The 14,722-nt window shown below is 40.7% G+C and overlaps 1 long non-coding RNA gene across 1 annotated transcript; it reads right to left on the bottom strand.

Moving 5' to 3' along the window:
• Positions 1–8,875: 8,875 nt before the first annotated feature.
• Positions 8,876–14,188, bottom strand: LOC138886506 (uncharacterized). Its single transcript, XR_011405306.1, has 2 exons — positions 13,361–14,188; positions 8,876–9,152 (listed from the first exon to the last, which is right to left on the bottom strand). It is a non-coding gene; the product is annotated as an uncharacterized lncRNA (long non-coding RNA).
• Between the last annotated feature and the right edge of the window lie 534 nt (positions 14,189–14,722).

Here is a 14,722-nt window from a genome sequence, read left to right as displayed (position 1 = left end):
AGCCGCATTATTAGGACTGAAAAGAAAGATAAAAGGCAAAATAACAAAAAATTAGAACAAAAGAAAGAATGGGAAAGCAATGATGATTTTTTTTTTCTTTGGAAAGTTGGAAGACAACAATGTTTACAACTAGGGATTCAAAACAACAAAAAGAAGAAAACGTTCAAGTTATGTCCTGGAGATAACTTGTGACACAGGAAAGGTGGCAGGACAGGTCTACCCGGACTTCCGTCTAGTCGGGAATGGCGTGGCCTCCCAGTTTTGGAGTTTGGCGTTTGGCCCCATGTACATCATCTCAGCAGTGCTTGTGCCTTCACCTGGTTGAACCATGTGGACCTCGTAGAGCATTTCCCTCATTGCCCCACATATCTCCTCGATTTCCTCAGCTGTGAAGACCTCATCATCTTCTTCTTCAACGTACCTTGGCCTGATGAAAGTTGCATATAAATCCGGCAGTGGTTGAGGTAACTTCCAACCCTCATTTCTCCTTTTCTTTGCCCACTCTTCGTCTGCTGGAGTAGGTTTGAAACCTAGTCCAAAAGGTTTCTTGATGACTGGCAAAGTAATGGGTTCTGTTATTCCCTGAAGGGTTCGTCCAAGTCCCTTCCCTGGCCTAAATCCATGCCGGATCATCTCTTTGGCTACCATGACCGAGGCGTTAGACAAGAAAGGCTGGGGGCAGGGTATTCCCTCTTCGTGCCGCTCCGCCCGTACAATCTCAAAAGCTTGATAGACCGTGTGTTCGCTTCCTTCTCTCGGTTCAAGATACGGGATGGATGGGTCCCGATAAATGGCATGCTCATCTTCCCCATGGACCACGATCTCTCGGTCTTCGTACTCGAACTTCACCATCTGGTGAAGAGTGGAAGGCACGGCTCCTGCCGCATGGATCCAAGGTCTGCCAAGGAGAAAATTGTAGGATGTATCCATGTCGATCACCTGAAAGGTTACTTGAAATTCGACTGGTCCTATGACCAACAACAGGTCTATTTCTCCCATGGTGTCTCTCTTGATGCCGTCGAAAGCTCTTACGCAGACATTGTTGGGTCGGATTCTTCCGGTCCCAATTTCCATCCTTTGTAGCGTGGAGAGCGGGCAAATGTCAACACCTGATCCCCCATCCAACATTACCCGCTTGACATAGTAGTCCTCGCATTTAACTGTTAAATGCAAAGCCTTGTTGTGTGCCGCTCCTTCCGGGGGTAAATCGTTCTTGCTGAAAGAGATTTGGTTGACGGCGAAGAATCTTTCTGTCATTCGCTCTAGTTGTTCCACCGAGGTTTCAGCTGGTACATATGCTTCATTCAGGGTTTTCAATAGGATCTTTTGATGCTCGGTCGACCTCATCAATAATGACAGCATGGATACTTGCTCAGGGTACTTGCGCAGCTGATCTATCACTTCGTAATCCGGCATTTTCATTTGTTGGAAGAACACTTCCGCTTCTTCAACACTCACGGGCTTCTTTGGCGGGAAGCGCCTTTGTGTGGCGTTGTTCAGTTCTTGGGTATTTGAATACCTTCTGATGAAAGTATTTTCTGGAAGTTCTCCCATGACCTCTTTACCTTTGTACATTACCAAAGTCTTTTGATAATTCCACGGCACTGTGGACGGGTTGGTCATTGGCTTTTGTGGCACGCGTCCGATAACCACTGGCTCATTCAGCCGAGGTGGTTGAATCGTCCCCCGGACCACATAGGCCCCTTTTGGCACGTACATAGGTTTTGTCTTTTTGATCCCGAAGTTCTGCGCCTTCTCAGCTCGACCTCGTGGTATGTAAAGAACTTCATTTTTTACAGGTACCACTTTCTTCTCTACCTTCTTTTCAGGCTTGTTCTTTATAGCCTTGACCTCTTCCCCCTTTTCTGGTTTCTGGTCCATTTCGGGCCTCTTCCCCGTGTCGACAATGGCAATTATAGCTTTCAAAGCAGGATCGAACTCTTTGTCTTCACAAATCATTCCGATCAGCGGCCCATTATTGTGAGCAGGTAATGGATTGTTAGTTACGTTCGGGATTTCCTCGTCCCTTAGCACTATTTTCCCTTGCTCTATCAAATTTTCGACCACTCTTTTCAACGACCAGCAGTCATTTGTATCATGTCCCTCGGCCCCTGAATGATAGGCGCATCTGACTCCGGCTTTGTAAGAAGGTGATGTTGGGTTTTGCCTCGTTTGAGGGATTGGTTGTAAGAAACCCAACTGGACTAGCTTCGGGAACAAAGTAGAGTATTGTTCACCGATGGGCGTGAAAGTTCGCCTTCGAGGTGGCTCCTGAGGGCGAACGTTATTCTGCGGGGTTTGTGGGTTATAGTGGTTGCGGTAAGGAGGCTGATTTCTGGGAGGTGGAGCTGGGCCTCGGTTGGCTTGTTGTGGTGGATGGTTATAAGGTTGGGCATTCATGACCATATAAGGTTGATGAGCATATGCCAAATTTGAGTGGGGGTAGTAGTGTTGTGGGGCTCTTTCCGGAAAATGGGGCCTGGGATGACGATACTCCCTTGCTTCAGAGGCTGCCATAGTCGTTTCTTCCTTCTTCTTCCCCCTTGTCGTTCCTCCGGACCCGCTTTGGACGGCCTGGGAGGTCGCCCTTATGGCTGCTTGACTCAGAATCCTACCTGTTTTCAAACCATTTTCCACCATCTCTCCAATCTTGATCGCTTCCGCGAATGGCTTACCCATGGCTGACATCATGTTTTGGAAATAGTCAGACTCTTGAGCCTGGAGAAAGGTAGTGACCATTTCCACTTCATCCATGGGAGGTTTCACTCTCGACGCCTGTTCACGCCACTTAATAGCATACTCTCTAAAGCTTTCCGAAGGCTTCTTCTTCAAATTCGACAGAGAGTTTCGGTCTGGCGCAATGTCGATGTTATACTGGAATTGTTTTACAAAATCTCTGGCGAGATCATCCCATATATGCCATCGGGACATTTCCTGATCCATATACCATTCCGAAGCTATCCCTACTAGACTTTCCCCAAAATATGCCATTAGCAGTTCTTCTTTTCCGCCGGCTCCCCGCAATTGGTTGCAGTATTTCTTAAGATGTGCAATGGGGTCACCGTGCCCATCGTATTTCTCGAACTTGGGGGTCTTGAAACCCGTTGGCAGGTGCACGTGAGGGAACATGCACAGGTCGGCGTAAGAGACGCTCTTTTGTCCGCTCAATCCTTGCATATTCTTCAAACTTTGTTCAAGGCTTCTCATTCTCTTGGCAATCTCATTTTGTTCTGCAATTCTGGGGTTCTGATCCTGTCCCGGTGCAAGCTCGCACTGAGGCGGTAGAGGATTAGTACTGGTAGCGAACCTAGTTGGTTCCATTGAGAACGATGGTGCTTGGAATGTAAAAGAGGATGAGTCAAAGCTTGGTTTGTACGTGGTAGGCTGTGCTGTAATCGGGCAAGGCGATGCAGTAAAGATGTTCATGCTTGCATCAGTGGATGACATTCGGGGATGAGGCTCAGAAGGCGATCCAGCAGAGAAGGCTGAGGTGGCTGGGTACCCAAATGGGGTAGCAGGATAATTTATGGGGACATTAGACGTTCCACTTGACCTGGAGAATAATTCAGGGAATCCGGGGACGACACTTGGCGGCTCTTTCCCATTATTCCAGTCGTCCAGCATTTCCAACATGCGGAGCCGTAGGATTCTATTTTCCTCCGCAGTTGCGGATTCAGGTGTGAGGACGGCTGAGATTGAGCTCTCCTCAGAAACAGGGATCGTTTGCAATGGAATTTCTGAAGACATTTCCACACTTCCTTTTGACCTGGTGAAGTAAGTGTGAGTACCGCTTCTGGCCTTAACAACAGGTAGTTGAACGCTTCTCCTTGACCTCGTGAAATATGAGTGCGAGGCCAGACTTTCACCAAACCAACCGTCTTTTCAAAAACCCTGGAAATACTCAACGACAAACGCACGGTTAATTTGTAGCAAATAACAGATAGTTAATCTCACGTTGGGCATGATGCACCTACACAGTTAAGTGGATTACTATATGTTTGCTACGAGAGCATGCGTCATTCCGGCATTTTATTAGTTTTTTTTTCTTTTCTTTTTCTTTTTCTGTTTTGTTTTTCTTTTATGTTTTTTTTTATTTTGCAGTAAAAGAAATGCGACCGGATCCGATGAGGATTGCCTATGTATCACGATGCCTACGTGAATCAGATCATTACGTAGTTCGAAAAACACAAATGATCGTAAAAGAAACAACCTCTTTATTGTTGAAAATGTTCTATTACAAACTACATTTTGCAAAAGAAAAAGCGAACTTTGAAAATAAACCTAGATTCAAAATAGACTAAAAATCACCCTGATGGGAAAAACGAGCAGAAGATGCTAAGATACAGATTTGACCTATGAACGCATTATGGTTTTGAAAATTGGTGTCCGCGGGGCATCGTTCGGCCTCACCGCGGTCCTAGGCGTGAGATCCCTCTCAAGTTGCTCCAGCTCATGCATAGTCTGCTTAACATAACCCATTACTGCCGAGAGGACGGTAATGCTGGACATGTTCTCACATCATAGACATCGTCTGGTGATGGCATGGGCAATGGCCTTGATCCTATTTCTGGTTTGCTTCTTCTCTACGAGTAGGCGTTTTATCTGATCGTTGCATATCTTGAAGACTTGAACATCTTGTTCATGCTGATGCTTCAGTCGCCGTACTTCCAACTTCATCTGGGCTATTGAGTCGTACCAGTATCTGCTCTCAATTTGGAAATCCTTGGCCTGATTAGCTGCTTTGATCTCAAGTGTAGCCATCTTTCTCTTTATCTTAGCAACAGTTTTCTCGTGGTCGCCTTCCAATTGATTCAGGTATCGGCGATGTTTATCTGCTCTTGTATCCCACTGTGCCCTGAGCTCTGCTATGATGTTTTCAGATTTCTCCAAACCATCTTGCCATTCCCTGATTTCACCTTTCAGCCTTTTTATCAGCTGCTCGTCTGATCGATGCCTTGACTGTTTATCTGCATCCACCTTTATCTGTTTGATCTGGGCTCTGAGCATTTTGTTTTCCTGAATTAACCTATTCCGCTCTCCCAGACTGGTGGCAGCTTGCACGTTGTGCTCATATTTCAAGCCTTCTACTTGTTGCTTTAACCTGCTGATTTCGGCGCAATAGCCTTTTTCCTTTGCTAACCAATCCCACTGCTTTTGCGATGATTCGGTGAAATTCTGGATGTGGGGCCTCTTAGCTGGCCTTTCATGCTCAAGTTCCCTTCTGTACCATGCAAGGTAACCTGGCGTCGTCTCTCCTTTGGCTCGATCCCGCACGCAAGTATCTGATTTCAAATATTGACATTCACTCCAGATTTGGCGAATCTTTGCTTCTGGGAATTGTCCGTTAGGACTTATCTCAATTGCTTGAGCGCTAAGATCTTCCTCATGAGGTGCTGTCTGGCATCTTCCGAACTGTCTCAAAACTCGGCAGGGTGCGTAAGGTTGAATGCTCTTAAGCCCCATCAGCAAGAAATGAGTTTTAGCTGCAGACATATATAGGATCTCATCAACAGGCAACCATCCCAACGTCCATTGTATTTGGCTGGCAGTAAGAGCTTGAAAGAACGAGGTCCATGCCAGGACTCCTTTGGGCAAACTGATCTCTTTGGTTCTCGTGTAAGATTCTTCTATGCAGGTCTTTTCCGGGGAACCATGGCTCAAAATCTCGGAATGATGGCAGAGGTGCTCGGTCATCCATATCTGTAGGAGCAAGTTACAACCTTCGAAGAAATTTCCCCCAGCTTTACAAGCTGTAAGAGCTCGAAAGATGTCGGATACCACCATAGGCGCGAGAGTACTGTCACTTTGCGTGAGTAAAGTGTTGACGACCCCGGATATCTTCAGATCAATGTTTCCGTCTTTCCTTGGAAATACCAGAAGGCCTAGGAACATCACCATGAAAGCTACCCGTCTGTGCTTGTCCCACTTCTGACGAACTCCTTTGCTGCACAGTTTGTTGATTGGATTATTGAATCCCCCCTCATGACCGTACCTATCATATATGAAGCATGGAGTACAAAATCCGGCTGCCAGATCCGGGTTGTGGACTGTTCTAGGTATCTTCAATGAATCTAGGAACCGATGTACCGTGACGACTCTTGGGGCGACCAAGTATTTTTCCCTCAAGGGAAGTTCAGTATTCCCGATGTATCCGGCCATTTCTTCCAAAGTCGGGGTGAGTTCAAAATCAGAGAAATGGAAAACATTGTGCGCCGGGTCCCAATAGGTAACCAAAGCTCTTATGATATCTCCCCGAGGCTGGATTTCCAATAAACCCACAAGACCTTTCAGATATTTCTTAACCTCATTTTGTCCTTCAACACCTAGATCATTCCACCATAGCCGTAACTTGACAGGGATTTTGGTCATTATTGAAAAATGTTCATTTTGCATCGTGCTCATCCTGCACATTTATTAAGGTGATTTTAACAAAACGAACTGACTCAAAATATTTTACAAAGGGGATCAAGTTTTGAACACGGCCTTTAAACACTTTGGGGACGAAGATTTTAAGGATGTGTGGGTCTACTGGATAAAAATGCTAAACAAGACCCAAACGTGGCTATTTATGCAAAGTCAGCCATCCGGCGTCCCTTTCGGGAACATTCGGCTATTTATGACAAAACAGCGTCACCCGATTTATTTACGACTTTTTTTTTTAAGTTTGAAACGCATTTTTTATTTATTTAATGATTTTGGCTATTTTAGCAAAAATGGGGTTGAACCCGACGAGGGTTGCCTACGTATCTCACATCCGGTGAGAATCAAACCGGCGTAGTTCGGGCATATCATGAATCAAATAAACCTAGAAATCAAGAATAAGTATTTTTATTATTTTTGAAAAGAGATAAAGACTAAAGAAAATATTTATTATTATTTTTTTAGGCAATATTTGGACTATTAGTCTGAATTTATAAAAAGGGGTACTACAAAAGAAACAACACATTTTTTTTGAATTATGAATTTTCCGTTTTTTTTTTTTTTACTTTTAAATAAATACCCTTTTTGATTTTTAAAAGAAAAGAAAAATTTTTATGTGTTTTTTTTTAGTAAATCAAACTAAAAGATAAATGTTGGTTTTATTATTTTTTTTTTTAGAAAAATTCCGGCGAGGTTGGGACACTGCTTGGACATTGGTTTTATTTTCCAAAATAAGTAATTATCTCCCCTACGCTGCTATTTTTCTTTTTAGGAACCGGTCGACATGCGGAACCGAAGCAAATAAATGCACGAAGCAAATAGGATGCAGCAGGACGGTCTTTTCATTTCAGGTTGTCTGTCCTAGTGTTGAGCCCCCTAAGTCAAATGCAACATGATGCAAATAAACGTTCCTACTAGGGATCCGGCATGAAGCTTCGTTATACTAGGTTTATACCCTGGGTATTTGTTCTAGACTGTGTACCCGAGCGGACAACTCGAGTCGAGGAGGGGGCTACGTACCGGGGACCCGCGAGATCGTCCGGCTTTGTAACTTGTCCGACCTCTTTCTTATTTCAGGTATTGACACTAACAGAATAGGGAGTCTCGACCAGCGAGCTTCTCCCCGGAGGTAAGAAGAGAAAGGTTTCGGCACAGTTTATATACAGTTCAGATAATATCAAAGCGGTAAAAGACAACATTTAGCACGTTATGCAAAAACATGTAATAAAGATCAGATAATAAAGCCAAATATAACAATTATTCTAAGCTCGAATTCTTGAACCCTGAACCAGTGGTTCTGGGTTTACAATTCCCCAGCAGAGTCGCCAGAGCTGTCACACCTCCTTTTTGCGCGCCCGGCCCCGAAGGGTTAAAATGCGCGGGTGGAGTTTTTCCAATTTAAGTGACAATATTCGAAATGGGATTATTTATTTAATTCAGAGTCGCCACTTGGGAAAGGTTTGGCTTTTGGTGTCCCAAGTCACCGGTTTATCTTGAATCCCAAATCGAGGAAATTTTCGACTTTTCCAAATGAAGTCTGCGAACCAGAAATTCTAAGTAAGGAATTCTGTTGACCCGAGGGAAGGTGTTAGGCACCCTCGAATCCCGTGGTTCTAGCACGGTCGCTTAAATTGTTATAATGGCTAGATATCTAATTTAAATATATGTTATGATTTACGTGCTTTTATTAAGTTTAAACCGCTTTTATTATTATCATTTATTTTTATAGAATTGCAACGTCATGAAAATGCATCTCGAACTACGTCACAATCAATGCACCCGTGGTCGTCGACACATTCTGACTCCGTTGAGATTTGGATTTGGGTCACATCAATGCGCACCCGAATTTAAGAATATAATTTACTTAAACCGTGCCTAAAGAGTCTAACGCGTTATTATATGGTGGAAAAGCCATGAGATTCACTAAACGGCCTAACCTGAATTCTAAATATTATGATTATTTATTGAGGGCCCCGCAATTTGCATTTTTATTTGGCGAGGCTCGTCTCTATTTTAGAAAGGATATCCTAAAGTGGCTACATTTCTAATACATTTGTCCCTAAAACTAAAAGAAAAGGGACATGCTAATTTAACTATATGCTTTTGCCTAATCCGGATTCTTATCAATTTCTGATTAATTATTTACAAAGTGGAGGGATGTCATAACTTGTGAAACATACTTTAATTGGACAAAGAAATTACATTCGAGATTGACCCAATGTTATACTTGCGTCCAAACGTTTCTTGAATTGAATTTAACTAGACTTATTGAGGCTGAATTTAAGGGAATTAACTACTATGTCTCATTACTTGCGGGGATTCGAACGCGCTTCTATATGCTGCCTAGCGGGTTATGATAAAGGAAAACTAAAAATAAACGAGGAACATTTGTGTAAGGTGGAAATATTCTATTCTATGCATGTCATTAGTTAAACGGGAATCCAGTCAAAAAATCTATACCAATTCTCCATGCCTTCTATATACTGTACCATTACATCTTGTACTGGCAAACAACTATAAACTAAGATGCAAGAGGCTAAAACTTGATTAAGTATTATCTAACTAATCTTTCATTACTGAATCACACTAATCAATTTATACAACAGAAGTCAATATACCACAAGCATTACAAAACAGACATCTAAATTTTCTTCAAGAACTCCTTTCATTTCATGCTTTTGAACTGTTACAGTTAACACCAAAGTGGGATTTGAAATGTGTACCTGGAAACACTGAAAATGCGAAGGAGAAGAGGAAGAAGATGGGGAAATCAGCAGCAGTAGGAAACAGAATTAACAGTAGCAGCAGGACATAGAATAGCAGCGGCAACAGGGACAGAATAGCAGCAGCAACAAACACACGAAATAATTGAAGTGGGATCAAGACCTCAACTGGGAATACTCAACTAGACCAAGTCTTCGAGTAAAACGACAACAATCAAGCAGACTCAGCTGGGATTTGGAAGAAATCAATGTTGCACAAACAGGTCAAGACTAGTGAAATCAAGACAGCAATCAGAAGATGTAATTTCTGATCCTGCCTGTCTGTGTCATCAAAGAGAATTCTTTTCCAGTTTTCTATTTTCCTCACTTTAATTCTCAAAATGTTCTCCCCTCAAATCACTCTGTTCTTGTCAATGTCTGTTTCTATGTGTGTGTGTATATCTCTCAATGTGTATCACCCTCTCTTTCTTTCAAATTATTCCTCACCGTGTGCCTCTCTCTCTGTCTGTATGTCCCCTGTATGTATTTTCCAGCCCCCCTTTTATAAGCCTAAACCTCAGCCCTTTAGCAGCCTGTTAGACCCCAAAAGAACATCCCTCCCATGTGCCCTCTTCTTTTCAGTTCCACTTAGTTATTTAAGTATTAACCCCCATCAACATTCCCTGGCAGATTTACCCTTTAAAAGGTTTAATACTTCTTAAACTAAAGCAAAGTATGGGCAGTAGAATATATCTGACAGCATATGCTGTCAAACCATTTTTAAATCAAAAGCCCTTTTATGCAGGAAACAGGCTGTGCACAATGCACATGCTGTGCACAAGTGCACATGCCATCAACTCAGATTTCAAATTACAGACCAAGCCTTAGGTTTCTGAAATCATATTAACAACTATAAGTAACTGAACTTGGTTCTTAATTGATTCAGGCAATGTTCAACAGAAGCAAATCGATTTATTTTTGTTCAGACAGTTGAAACTAATTGACGACACATGTCGACTCGACTATATTAGTTATAACACATACAATCGTAGCCAAAAATCCGACATTTAACAGTATCACACAAGGTTCGCATTATATTGACTAAGCAGAATTGTGCTTCGAGGAATCAGTTAATCAGTACAAATTTGGAATTCAACTAATTGCACAACAAATACATACATACACACTATCAGGACAAGTAGAAAAAGACACTCAATCAAACAACAAAGGTTCAGGCAAAGTGGACAGGACACAGTTAATAGAAACTCAAAACAAAACAGACTTCAACAATCATGAACAGCTTTTAAAACAAATCACACGGACTAAAACAAGTAAAGGAAAGAAAGCAAACTCACCTTAAAACTCAAAAAATCAAAAGTTTTGAACTCGGATTTGGACAGACCTTTCTTCAAGAATGGCCGATGTGGTCAAAAGTGGCTAGACGTGCAAATTTGACAGGAATGAACCTAGAATTAAGAGGACACTTTATTGTAGACACAAGATCCTAAGACAAGAGATAACAAACTACTTTGAGGAAACACTTCTATTTTTGCAAAAAAAAAAGGGCCAATGTGGCCAAATATGGCTATACATGCAAGATTTGGCTACGACCCCAGAAGCCAAGAACCTAGAACCTACTAGGAAGACCGAACCCTATGTGGGTTGCCTACGTATCCCGCCCCGGAAGACGAGAATCAGGTTCGCGTAGTTCGGGCAGATTGAACATGGGAGGAAGCCTTTTGAAAAAAATGCAACAAATTTGGAAAATCTATTTTTGTATTTCAGACAAAAATTGTAAAAATATTTTTTTGGATTTTTCTTTTTCTCCCTTTTGAATTTTTGGGAAAATGATGGAAAATGTAAAATCTTTTTGGATTTTCTTTTCTTCTCCTTTTTTTTTTTTTTGAATTTTTCGAAAATAATGGAAAAGTGTAAAAAAATTGGATTTTTCATTTTCATTTTGATTTTTTTGGAGAACTATGAAAGAAAAATGCGAGTGGGCTCTACTTGCTTCATTTTCGCTCTTCTTTCCAAGACATCGGTCCGCCAAATGACTCTTTTACCCTCATAGATACAACATTTAGCACATTGGAATGATTGAATGTCTTTTTGGGCCACGGGCCCATTTTGACAAAATTTGGATAGGCTTCCTACAAAGGGACACGGTGCCTGGGACGAGCCCTACTAGGTCCAAATGACATGATGCAAATAAAAATGACCTAAAGGCTGGCCTAAGTTTGGGGTTCACTAACAAGGCAATTCGGGGGAGCGTATGGTCGATTGTGGCTGCTCAAGCTTTCCACCCACTCCATACATCCAACGGCCCCCCCTCCTAAATTAAGGGTGACTCAACAAAGAGTTCGTGCACGCGACGCGTACTCCGAGACTTGTTGTAGAAAGAAGACTCATGGTTATGCAAATGATGACAGTTTATAAAGCAGTAACACATTAAGTAAAGCGATAAACAAATAACCAACAAAACAAGGAAACAAGACAAACAAAGCAAATAAATAAAGTAAATAAAGAAAACAAAAACCTCAACCGAATATCCTAAAAGCCAACAAGATCAAGTACCAGCTCGAACCTGCAAGTTCCCCAGCGGAGTCGCCAGAGATGTCATACCTCTCTTTTACAAACCTCACCTTGACCCTCTTATAAATAATAAAAGGATTTTTGTAAAGTTTGAAAAGGGTTTTTAATTAAAAAATGGCAAAATATGGTGTTTAAAAGAAAATGACTCAGAGTCGCCACCTGACATTTGTTTCGGTGTGCCAGGTCACCCTTTTTTTTGTAATAATTTTCCTTTTAAAACACTTTGGACTCCAAACTAAGTCTGCACCAGAGATTCAGGTAAGGGGGTTCATTTGACTCGGGGAGAAGGTGTTAGGCACTGCCCAAGCCCCGTAACTAGTACGGTTGCATACTTGATCTAGTCGGCTTTTAAAATATTCAAGTTGAGGTAAAAATAACGCAGAAAAGAAAAATAAACGCACAAGAGGCTCGAGGTCGTCCCCACCTAATAAAAGAAAAATAAAGATAAAAATAAAATAAAAGACTGCAAGCTCTACTTTCGACCTCCAAATACAAGTACTACGGGACATTCCCCGGAACAAAATATATACAAGTCCTTCGGGGCATTCCCCGGATAAATTTAACTAAGGGAACGACCTCTTGCCTAAAAATTAACAAAATCCTAAGGCTTGCCTACCCAAGTGTGGTCGGCCTAAGCATGCTCCTAACGAACAATATCATCAGTAAAGAAAATAAAAGGAACCAAATAAAAGAACTAAGTAAAAGAACAATTCAATTCACGCTCATGTTTTGTTTTAACTTTTTATTTTATTAGGCCGAGCCCGATACCTAAAGCATGGAACAAATTAATTGCTAATAGGCTTTGGCCTTTCTACCCCTCAAGCCACACGAAGCAGCAACACATCTAGCAAACATTACCAGAAATTGTGATATCCAATGACCAAATACATAAGCAAAGCGAAAACAAAAACAGACAAAGACAAGTTGAGAAACTTTTATAAAGATAGCATCAAATATGTAAATCAGTACAGCATTTTTCAAATACACAATGAAATTGAATCAATGAATACAGATGAAACCAAAATGAAGGAAAAACACAATTTTCAAATACATAGACTATCCCGACTCAGTTTTTAAAAAAAACGCTATCCTAATGTGATAAAACTTTGACATTTTGGACTTAAATGTTTCAAAATAAGCTCAAAGGGTGAACAAAATAGGCTCCATAATGCTTGAAAGAATTCAAATCCGAGCGAATAAGATCAGTCACAAAAAGAAAAAAAAATACAAAATTCATGAACTCAATCTAATAAAGAAAAACTACAGAAGAGTTGATAGACTACACCAATCTATTTTCATTTTTTCTTTCCATACAAATGATGTTTCATATAAACTGATGTTGCCAAACGCCTTTCAAGATCATTTTGACTAATCAACTGAAGATAAGCCTCTTATCATATAATTAAGTCTAATAGACTCTTAGTCAATATGTTTCCGTCTACACCAAATCTACACCAATCAACTGATGATAAGCCTTTTAGTCAACCATAACCATTCAAATTTGCAAACTAGCGCACACTTTCAAGCTCATTTTGACTAGAAAAAGTAGCAGAAAAGGTTTAAACAAGAACAAACCAATTGACATGATCATCACCAAAGAGAAACACAATTCACAAAAGAAACAAAAGAAAGGAAAAGAAGTGAACCTGTTAAGCTGAAATCCTTCTAAATAACACTGGAAAAGTCAGCAAATACACACTCCTCACATCAAAAGAAAATCCAACGAGAAAACCGCAAGAAAAATCGAACAACGGAACCAGAACTCGAACGACGAACACGACTCCGACCTCGAACAAACTCGAATGGCGAACGAGTTTTGGCTCAATCAGCCTCCCTGTTGAAACCGAAACCAAAAGAAGAAACTAAAACCATTTTTGGGATATTTTCTGATTTTTTTTAAATTGGAGACAAGTTGAAACAAAAATCTAAACTCAAACTATTTTTTTTTTTGGAATTTTTGTTTTTCTGGAATTTAAACTCAACTAAAATGGACCAAAATGAGAAAAAAAGAGAAAACTCCCTCTTAAAGCCTAAATTTTTCCAAATCCTTTTCTCCAAAACTCTCCTCTTCCTCCGAAAAAGCCGTAAAACCAAATATATATAGCCCTCTCGAATCTTCTTCTTCTTCTTCAACAAGAAATCATGTGGGGCCACAAAACAAATCCGAAAATCTTTAACCAAAATCTGAAAAAGGAAGAAAAAAAAAACAAGAAAAAAATCGAATCTTATCTCTTTTGATGGCAATAAAGGATAGATGGAGGGGGTAGATCGAGTGTAGCTCGATCCTACGCCTCCCATTTTCCCGTTCTTGCCTAAAAAGATAAAATCGAAAAGGAGATGAAGAGAAAACGCGCAAAATCGAATACTAATGATGAGGGGGGGGACCATGAGGAGAGTTGGGTGAGTGGACTCATCCGATTCCGGCGAGTCTAGACTAGCAGAGGCAAGGCAGAAGTGGCTGGAGTTTGTATTTTAGGTTTAGGGTTAGATTGAGGAAAAATTAGGCTTATATTTGGGTGTGGGAAAATAATGTGAGCCAATGGATCAAATAAAATAGATGGCTAGGATTTAAAATGGGAAATGGGGCGGGGCGGCGGATTGGGTTGGCAGGTCAGCAGGTTTTGGGTTTGGGCATGGGTCAAGGGTTATGGGATTGGGCTACCCAGATTTGGGCCTCTTCTTGCCCGAATTTGGGCCAAAATTTAGTGGGATCTAACTCTTTTTAAATCCAATAATTAGAAAAAATTTCTGTTTTGGAAAAATGATTTAAAATTAATTCTAATTAATTAAAGCAAAATATATCATACTATTAAACTATATTTTTTTATATATCTTTTTATTATATAAATTATTATATTCAAAAATAAAAGTAAAAATCATGGCAAAACAAAAAGTATATTGCTATAAAAATGTTAATAACCTACACTAAATAGAAATAAGATAAAATATGAAATTATTTTTTGTATTTATCTTTCAAAGGTAAAACTAACGAAACAAAATATCAACTT

This window comes from Nicotiana sylvestris, chromosome 2 (assembly GCF_000393655.2).
Source record: "Nicotiana sylvestris chromosome 2, ASM39365v2, whole genome shotgun sequence".
NCBI lineage: Eukaryota > Viridiplantae > Streptophyta > Magnoliopsida > Solanales > Solanaceae > Nicotiana > Nicotiana sylvestris.
Note: the sequence above shows the minus strand (reverse complement) of the source record. Positions and strands in the feature narration are given on the sequence as shown.